At 43.1% G+C, this 9,753-nt stretch overlaps 1 long non-coding RNA gene across 1 annotated transcript; it reads left to right on the top strand.

Moving 5' to 3' along the window:
• Positions 1 to 8,288: 8,288 nt before the first annotated feature.
• Positions 8,289 to 9,534, top strand: LOC116375736 (uncharacterized). Its single transcript, XR_004211115.1, has 3 exons — positions 8,289 to 8,485; positions 8,608 to 8,658; positions 8,923 to 9,534. It is a non-coding gene; the product is annotated as an uncharacterized LOC116375736 (long non-coding RNA).
• Positions 9,535 to 9,753: the final 219 nt, after the last annotated feature.

The raw sequence follows: 9,753 nt of genomic DNA, 5'->3' as shown, positions 1-9,753 counted from the left end.
TGTAGGAAGGGTGATCAAGTCGCTGGATACCATAATCCCTCCTATCAAGGAGGACATCAATGGAGGCTTGATGAGGGCCCATTTCTCAGAGTGGGACCCATGGACCCTGATTGATCCCTGGAAGACAACAGTCTGATTTGCAAGAACCACCTCTGGCATTCCACACTGAAGTCTCACCAATCCAAAGTTACTGTTGACTGCTCTTTCATGCCTGAGCTCAAGGATTTCTAACACTGCTTGGTAGGCATGTAGTAATGGCTGGAGATTTTCACGTTTCAGCTGAGAATAATCAGAGTAGACCAGACCTGTTCTTGAGCATGGAGGATGAGTATGACCAATGCTAAGGTTTGGACTTCAATGTCAGTCCCTACAATTTCTTCTGGGAAAGTTATGGTGAGCTCTACATAGCCCAGGTAGGAACTTCCTGCCCATTAGCACCCTCTACTTCCAGTAGACTGTTCAATGGGTTGATTGCTTGGCTTGATAGATGTTTCTCATAGAATGACAGGGGGACCGTGCATGCTAACTTGTGAACCCGTGTCCAAGAAACAGTTTGTTTCCTTTCCAGCAATAGTAACTTGTGCTGTGCTCTTGGTACCAACTAACCCTTTGGGAAGTTTGACTGTGTGCTCATTGGCACAGACACAACTGAGTGAGTCTCTTCTGGTTACAGTGGGATCCGGTTTGGTTTCCTCTGCTCCTGTTTGTCCCTCAACAGGAGCTGGCCTCAGGCCCAAACCTTTCTGTGGAAAGAACTGAAAACTGCTGTTCACAAATGCTCTCCATCCAACCTCACTGAGCTCGAGCTGTTTTGCAAGGAGGAATGGGAAAACATTTCAGTCTCTCGATGTGCAAAACTGATAGAGACATACTCCAAGCGACTTACAGCTGTAATCGCAGCAACTGTAATCCCCTTAACTTAAGGGGGCTGAATAATTTTGCACGCCCAATTTTTTTGATTTGTTAAAAGAGTTTGAAATATCCAATAAATGTCGTTCCACTTCATGATTGTGTCCCACTTGTTGTTGATTCTTCACAAAAAAATACAGTTTTATATCTTTATGTTTGAAGCCTGAAATGTGGCAAAAGGTCGCAAAGTTCAAGGGGGCCGAATACTTTCGCAAGGCACTGTATATGTAATTGTTTAAAGAAGGTCATACCAAGGATCCTTTAGCTATTATATTTAGTAAAACATTTTATGACCCCTTGAACTATCAATAATTTGGCCTTACAGATATTAGCCCATACAAATGCATTGAATAACAGATTCACTACACGGAACAACAGATAGTTCCAAATCAAATCAAAATGAAGTTTGTTCTGAAGTGTCTGTACTATATCTGAGAGATATAAGAAATATCAGGAAACAATTTGTATGTATGTATTTGACCCCTTATAAACTATCTCCATATACACATATTTACACCATTCATTAAAAAAAAGAAAAATGTGTACCAGGGACCATCAGACGTGTTTTGTGAGGCTTGTGAGAGTCTCACCTTTCCTAAGAGGTATCATATTAGTGTGTGGCCCAAAGTGATGTACTCCTCAATGCCATCGGAAGAATCCCGGAACATATTCCAGGCTGTGATAGAAAAATATTCCTGTCGTTTAGCATCTGCTTCATCTGACCACATTTTTATAGACCGAGTAACTTTTGCTTGTAAGCAGGAATCAGGAGGATAGATTTATGGTCAGATTTGCCAAATGGAGGGCGAGGGAAGGCTGTGTACGCGTCTCTGTATGTGGAGTAGAGGTGGCCTAGAATGTTTTACCTCTGGTTGCACATTTAACATGTTGATATAAATTCGGTAAAAATGATTTAAGGTTTCTTGCATTAAAGTCACCGGCCACTAGGAACGTAGGCTCTGGATGAGCGCTTTCCTGTTTGCTTATGGCAGAATACAGCCCATTTAGTGTGGTTTTATTTCCATCCACGCTCTGTGTTGGTATATAGACAGCTACGGAAAAAACAGATAAACTCTCTGGGTAAATAGTGAGGTCTGCAGCTTATCATAAGATACTCCACCTCAGGCAAACAATAATTTGAGACTTCCTTAGATATCATGCACCAACTGTGGTTTACATAAATGCATATGCTCCCACCCCGTGTCTTACCAGAGGCTGCTCTGTGTTCTTAATGTCGTCGTTCAACCACGACTCGGTGAAGCATAAAACTGTTTTTAATGTCCCGTTGGTAGGATATACAGTACGTGCCATTTCTTTTATTGAACATTAGCTAGCAGAACGGAGGGCAAATGCAGTTTAGCCACTCGTCGCCTTGTCCTCACAAGGTAACCTGATCTTTTGCCTCGGAATCGTTTCCTTCTCCAGCGATTCACGGGGATCGGGGCCTGATCCGGTGTCAACAGTATATCCCTCACGTCCAACTCATTGAAGAAAAACTCTTCGTCCAATTTGAGGTGAGCAATCCCAGTTCTGATGTTTAGAAGCTCTTTTCGGTCATAGGAGACAATAGCAGCAACATTATGTACAAAACAAGTTACGAACATTGCAAACAAAGGTTTCTGTACCAAATATTAAGTTCTGCTTTTCTGATGTATCAAATACTTATGTCATGCAATAAAATGCAAATTAATTACTTAATTACTTTCTGGATGTTTGTTTTAGATTCCGTCTCTCACAGTTGAAGTGTACCTATGATAAAAATTACAGACCTCTACATGCTTGGTAAGTAGGAAAACCTGTAAAATCGGCAGTGTATCAAATACTTGTTCTCCCCACTGTATGTGAGAATGCTTTTCATTGACTACAGCTCAGCGTTCAACACCATAGTTCCCTCAAAACTCATCACCAAGCTAAGGACCCTGGGACTAAACAGCTCCCTCTGCAACTGGATCCTAGACCTCCACCAGGTGGTAAGGGTAGGTAAAAACACATCCGCCACGCTGATCCTCAACACGGGGGCCCCTCAAGGGTGCATGCTCAGTCCACTCCTGTACTCCCTGTTCACTCATGACTGCACGGCCAGGCACAACTCCAACACCATCATTAAGTTTGCTGATGACACAACAGTGGAAGGCCTGATCACTGACAATGATAAGACAGCCTGTAGGGAGGAGGTCAGAGACCTGACCATGTCTTGCAAGGACAACAACCTCTCCCTCAACGTGATCAAGACAATGGAGATGATTGTGGACGACAAGAAAAAGGGGACCGAGCACGCCCACATTCTTATCGATGGGACTGTTGTGGAGCAGGTTGAGAGCTTCTAGTTCCTTGGCGTCCACATCAACAACCAACTAACATGGTCCAAGCACACCAAGACAGTCGTGAAGAGGGCACGACAAAACCTATTCCCCCTTAGGAGCCTGAAAATAATTGGCATGGGTCCTCAGATCCTCAAAAGATTTCACTGCTGCACCATCGAGAGCATCCTGACGGGTTGCATCACTACCTGGTATGGCAACTGCTCGGGATCCGACCGCAAGGCACTACAGGGGGTAGTGTGTATGGCCCAGTACATCATCAGGGCCATGCTTCCTGCCACCCGTGACCTCTATACCAGGCAGTGTCAGAGGAAGGCCCTAAAAATTGTCAAAGACTCCAGGCCACCATAGTCAACGAATGTTCACTCTGAATACCGCACGGCAAGCGGTACCGGAGCGCCAAGTCTAGGTCCAAGAGGTCTCCAAACAGCTTCTAACCCCAAGCCATTAGACTCCTGAACAGCTAATCAAATGGCTAGCCCAGACTATTTGCATCCCCCATGCTTATACTACTCTCTTTTATTATCTATGCATAGCCACTTTAACAACCCTACCTACATGTACATAACTATCTCAATTACCTCGACACCGGTGCCCCCTGCACATTGACTCTGTACCGGTACCCCCTGTATATAGCCCACAATTGTTATTCACTGCTGCTCTTTAATTATTTGTTTTTCTTAACTCTTACTTTTTTTTTCTTTTTTTTCCGCATTTTCTTAAAACTGCGTCGTTGGTTAAGGGCTTGTAAGTAAGCATTTCACTGTAACACCTGTTGTATTCGACGCATGTGAGAAATGAAATTGGATTTGATTTGTACAGTATAGTAGAAAGTGTGCTCTGATATGACACTGGAACAATGCACTTAGTTTGAAACGATCCGGTGCGATTCAGTTTGATTAGAGGAACTAATCCATGCGATTCGGTTAGAATGTTAAACGATGAACTAACATTTGTTTCTTAAATACATTCATTTTCCATTCTAAATTAAAATCTGCTGCTGAGGGAGCTTATGAGCTCTGCGTCTCTGAGCTGGATCTGTCTGAGCTGACCTCTCTCTGAGTCTGTGTGTTTGTACGTGTGTGCGTGCGTGTGTGTGATTACCTGTCTCTAAAATAAAATGATCTTGCAATATACAGCATTTCAAACAAAATCATGTCTGTCTTTTCTAATGACTATAAATTTATCAAAATCTCTGAAAATGTATATATTGCATTTTGGAATGAATCTCTACATGTAGGATCAGTGAAGCTCAGAGGTTGTCTGGTCTCTCTCTCTCTTGTATAGAGTGTCATCCTCAATGTTTGATACATCCGGAAGAGAGACAGACACAGATACATCCCTCTGACTCTGATAAGACTGGATGGCTTCCTTAGCTCTCCTTTCATACTGGCTCTGTCAGGTCTGGGAACAGCTTCTTTCTTGCTCCCTAACTTAGAATAACTGTATGATATACACTCCTCTCTAACTAATCTCAAATCTCCCTCATTTATAACGATTGGAGAATACTGACACTACTCTCCGTTCCCTGACTTAGAATCATTGTGTAATAATGAGACCGATGAGCAACGACCTTCAGTGGTAACACACGTTGGTTGTACAGAACCACAGGCACATGGTTGCATGCATGCCTGTATCAGCTCAGACACTGGTCCCTATGTCTGTCCATAGCGCTTAGACCTAGCTATGCCATTCAGTGCCTGTGATGTGTATGTTGAGTTAACAAGCTCAGTGTAAAATAGTCTACAGACAGATGGACACACACACACACACACACGTTTGTTTTAACATCCTTGTGGGGACCAAACAATTGAACAAACAAAAATCCTATGTTCTCTAGCCTCTAACCCTAAACCTAACACTAACCTTAACCATATCTCCAAAAGTATAATAAAACCAAACACACACACACACTCCATTGATTGGAAAAATATTGCTGCAGTGAGACCTGGACACAATAATAAATTAAGGGATGGAGTGATTGAGAGGTGGAGAGAGAGAGAGAGAGTTCTCTCTGTGGAGTTATCCCACTCCTCCCATGTCGGAATGCTGGGAATTTTCCTCCCTGTCTTTGGAGCACCTGTGTTAATTTTCTCTCTGCTCTGCGGAGAAATGGTTAAAGGCCTGCAATTACTGTATATGGTAAAATTAGGGAAACTCACTCAGAAACCATACAGTGGAAATGGTTGAAATGACATAATCTACAAGCATTTGAAATCTGGTTGTAATAATGGAATTTCCCCCTAACGTTAGCTAGCCGGCTAACAGTACACTTTGGCTTATGAAATATAGCTAGCAAGGTAAACAATGAACCTTGCTAAGTAAACAAAGTGTAAGTTCACACACGTCATGTAATGTTAGCTAAAGAGCCAACCAGCTAACTAAGGAATAACAAAATATATTTATTAAATAAAGTAAACTAAATATAATTAACAATGGTGTGTAATCAGTAGTGTAAGTGAGTATTTTGCATGCATAAATGTGATAATGCAGGGTGTTGAAACGTGCCAAAGCAAACAACCAAAAGGCCACAGAAATACCATAAAATCTATAAAGGTGTCTGAATGGAGAGTCTCCAATGAATGTGGAAGAGGTGCATTTATCCTGGGACACACCCGAGCCCAGGTGTGTCCCATTTCTCTGACAAACCTCCCAGCTCCTCCCACTGACATCCTATTAAGGAAAACAAGAAAGAATTCGGCAGACAGCGTGGGAGCGTCATCCACCAACAAGGACCCCGGAACACCATACCATTCACAAAAACAAGTTAACCCAGCCTTTGCGTCCATTTGTCCCAGCCAACCTCGTCCTTCCCAGACCTCAGCAACCTTTGCGAACAGTAAGCAACCTTTAAGAGGAAGAAAACGAGACCAGAAGGGAACCGACAGGAGCAACAGAACAGGACAATAACAAACACAAACTGTGGTCAGTCAAGTGTACATTCTGGAACATGGCGCACGAGAGAGCGCGTCAGCAAAAACATTATCAGTCCGCACATGTGCCGCACATCGAGATGGAATGCTTGTAAAAAATAAACACCATCTCATTGTCCTCTGATTAGGACACATCATGGACCTCAAAAAGGTGAGAGGGTTATGGTCGGTGTAGACCACAATAGGTACTACTCCCGACCCGACATAGACCTCGAAGTATTGTAGCGCACATATGAGTGCTAATGCTTCTTTTTCAATGACCGAGTAGTTCAACTGATAATGGTTAAACTTTTTGGAAAAGAAACAGGCCTCTCAACACCAGACACATCTGCAACTGTCCCCACATGACTAGCATCCACCTGCAAGGTAAATCCGAGGAAGCGGAAATGAATCTGGCTTAGTGACACTGTTTACCTTACGGTAGTCCGTACAAAATCTGTTTGTCCCATCCGGTTTACTGACCAAGATACAGGGAGAAGCCCAACTGGAGAAAGAATGCTCTGCTATCGCACTCTCCAGCATGTACCTGACCTCAGCATCCAGACAATGCAGTTTCTCTGAAGAAACTCTATAGAACTTCTGACGAATGGGGTCAGTATCGCCAACGTCAATATCATGTTCTATTAAGTGTGTAGGGGTATCAGAAAACAAACCTGGAAATCTCACAATCAGACCAACCATCTCTTTCCACTCATCAACAGGTAGATGAGTGAGAAGGCTATCTAAAATATCCAGTGTCACTGAATTATTCAATCTACCCTGCAGTATGCAATCGTCGGGACCAGGAACAGGTAGATGAGCGAGAAGGCTACCTAAAATATCTGGTGTCACTGGATGGACCTAGCATGACAAGAACCCAGCAAAATAAGGGTTTCGGCCAAAAGACAAGATTTACCGTCCTCTGTAGACTCCCACTGTTCAGCCTCAGAGGAACGTGCATAATAGGGTTTTAACAAACATAGTTTTGCTCAGTGCACTGGCACACAAACGTATATGGACCTTGAAACTTGGCTTGAAAAGGAGATCCAACAATTGGCAGCAGACTAAGAAACTGGTCACCTGGATTAAAGTGGAGAGACTCAGTTTGCCGATCAAATATGCCTTTCATCCTCTCCTGTGAATATGACAGCTTCTCTTTAGCCATTTCACCAGCGGCATACAGGCGTCATAGAAAATCACACACACAAGATAACAGGGACTGAGGGGGCTCGGGAGACTTCCAGTCATCCTGGAGAACAGATAGAAGGTAATTTGGACTGAAACCAGTGCCCTCCTGTGAAACCTCCCTAGCGGCTAACAGTAACCAAGGCAACCCGTCCTCCCAATCCTCATCCATCTCACTACAATAAGCTCTCAATAAAGACTTAAGTGTTTGATGGAAACGTTCCAGCACTCCTTGACTCTGCACGTGATAGGCACTAGGCAATTTGTGTTTAATATGGAGCTGTTGGAGAACCTGACCAAACAGATTAGAGGTGAAATTAGATCCTTGATCACTGCGAATGATCTTAGAGATTCCAAACAGTGAGAGAAACTGAGTCAAAGCTTTTAGCACAGACTTAGTCGCGATAGACCGGAGAGGATAGGCAGCAAGAAACCTAGTGGTCTGACACATCACAGTGAACAGGTAACTACTACCCTTTTTAGAATGAGGCAGAGGACCAACACAGTCAATCAGATACTCCAAAGGTTGGCTGAGTACAGGCATAGGACACAGTGGTACCGACTTAATAGCTTGATTAGGTTTACCAGTTAATTGACAGCTGTGACAAGTTGATGAACTCAGAAACATCCCTGTAGGTTTTCTTCACACCCATATGTCCAGCAACATTGTTGTGGGAAGTTGTCAAACCAACTCACAAAGCTTAACTGGTACAACCTGGGCATGGTTATTTTGTTTGTTATTTTTGTGTGGTGTCTGTGGAATGAGCAGTTGTCTCGGGGGTACATCCGTGGCTTGGGGGAATCTGCCAGCTTGCTGGGTGGTTTATTTCCTTGACAGTGGGCTACCCGAGCCCAGGTGTGTCCCATTTCTCTGAAGACCCTCCCAGCTCCGCCTACCAACATCCTATTAAGGAAAACAAGAGCAAAGAGAAAAAATTCGCCAGACAGAGTGGGAGGGTTGTTAGATTTTTGATGACATTTGCATTGATGTCAGAGTGATTACAGGGACAATAGAGTGCTGAGTACCAGGCAGTTAGCAAGTTTGGCAGGCTACTAATAACCATCCGCAGCATGAGAGCTGGTTGAAGCCTAGTTACTGTGATTAAAAGGTCACGTGGAATTTGATTGAAGTCATGACTCGTGACCGCCGGTGTGACGGTAATGTGGTCCCTTAACAGCCCTAAAAGTTAGCAAGTAATATACTCGGAAGCAGTGGATGGTTTGCAAGCCGTCCGAGTCTAACTGGGACCCCACTTCTTCTTTGTGTTCTCCGGCAACAGAAGTTCTCACAAAGGATCCAGTTCAAGGAAGTCACACTGCTCGAATTTCTGGTGAGTGGCCACCCATCTAATGTTCGAAAGTTATTTGGGGCTGTACGTAATAATACAAGAAATGTTCTGAGAAAATAATGTAAGAAATAGCACAATAAAACACTGGAAAGTTGGCTAGGAGCTAGAAACAGGGCGACAGTGTCTGTCGGCGCCATCTTGCTTTTTGTGTGTGCTCATGCTTTTGTCTGTGGGTCTGTGTGCGGTTGACTGTATGCGTATGTGTGCATGTGTGTTAATGTGTCTGTAAATTTGTGTCCTGATTAGGGTGTATCCTGCAGAACCTGAATCCAATCCTCTACTCCACTCCTCAATCAAAGTCATTGATCCATCCATTCCCCTCTGTGCTCTGTCTGCCTCTCAGCTTGTGACCCAAATGGCACCCTATTACCTATATAGTGCACTACTTTTAACCAGAGCTCATGGTAGTGCACTATATAGGAAATATGGTGCCATTTGGGACGCATAGTGGACAATTCCATTTGGACAGCGGGCTGCAGCAGACAGTTTCTCTGTAGTACACTAATTGTGTGACAGAGTAGTGAGATTAATGGGTCTGCTCTTAGTAATAGCATTGGATCACCTCAGAAATGTAATTTCTGTCTCCAGGACCAAATTCTGAAACACATGAAATAAAGACGAATATCCACAGCAGAGCAGCCCTGGACGGAACTCTGTGTCTCACTCTGGTTCTCATTACCTCACAGCAAAATCAATGGTGTACCTTTTAACTTGGAAAGTGTTAAATGTACAATATTTTCAGTGAACATACAAGTCATACTGAACTGGCGTTAAAATAACACATTTGAAAGGTGCAGTGTTCCCCATTCAACTCTTACAGCTGCAATATGTAACTTTTTGGGAGACTTGTCCAAATTCACATATAAATGGTGGGTTATAGATCTTCCATTCTCATTGAAAGCAAGTCTAAAAAGCAGTAGATCTGTTCTATGTGCGATATTTCTATGTTTCCCGTGCTTAAGTTTAGTTTTTGCTTACTTTTGTTTTTTTAAACCAGGTTCAGACAACATTTTTGGTTATTGAAAAAATATACAATGATTTTCTACACTATACTTCCTTATTTTGTTACATAAACTG

This window comes from Oncorhynchus kisutch, linkage group LG10 (assembly GCF_002021735.2).
Source record: "Oncorhynchus kisutch isolate 150728-3 linkage group LG10, Okis_V2, whole genome shotgun sequence".
In the NCBI taxonomy this organism is placed as follows: Eukaryota; Metazoa; Chordata; class Actinopteri; order Salmoniformes; family Salmonidae; genus Oncorhynchus; species Oncorhynchus kisutch.
This window is presented reverse-complemented; position numbering and strand designations above follow the sequence as displayed.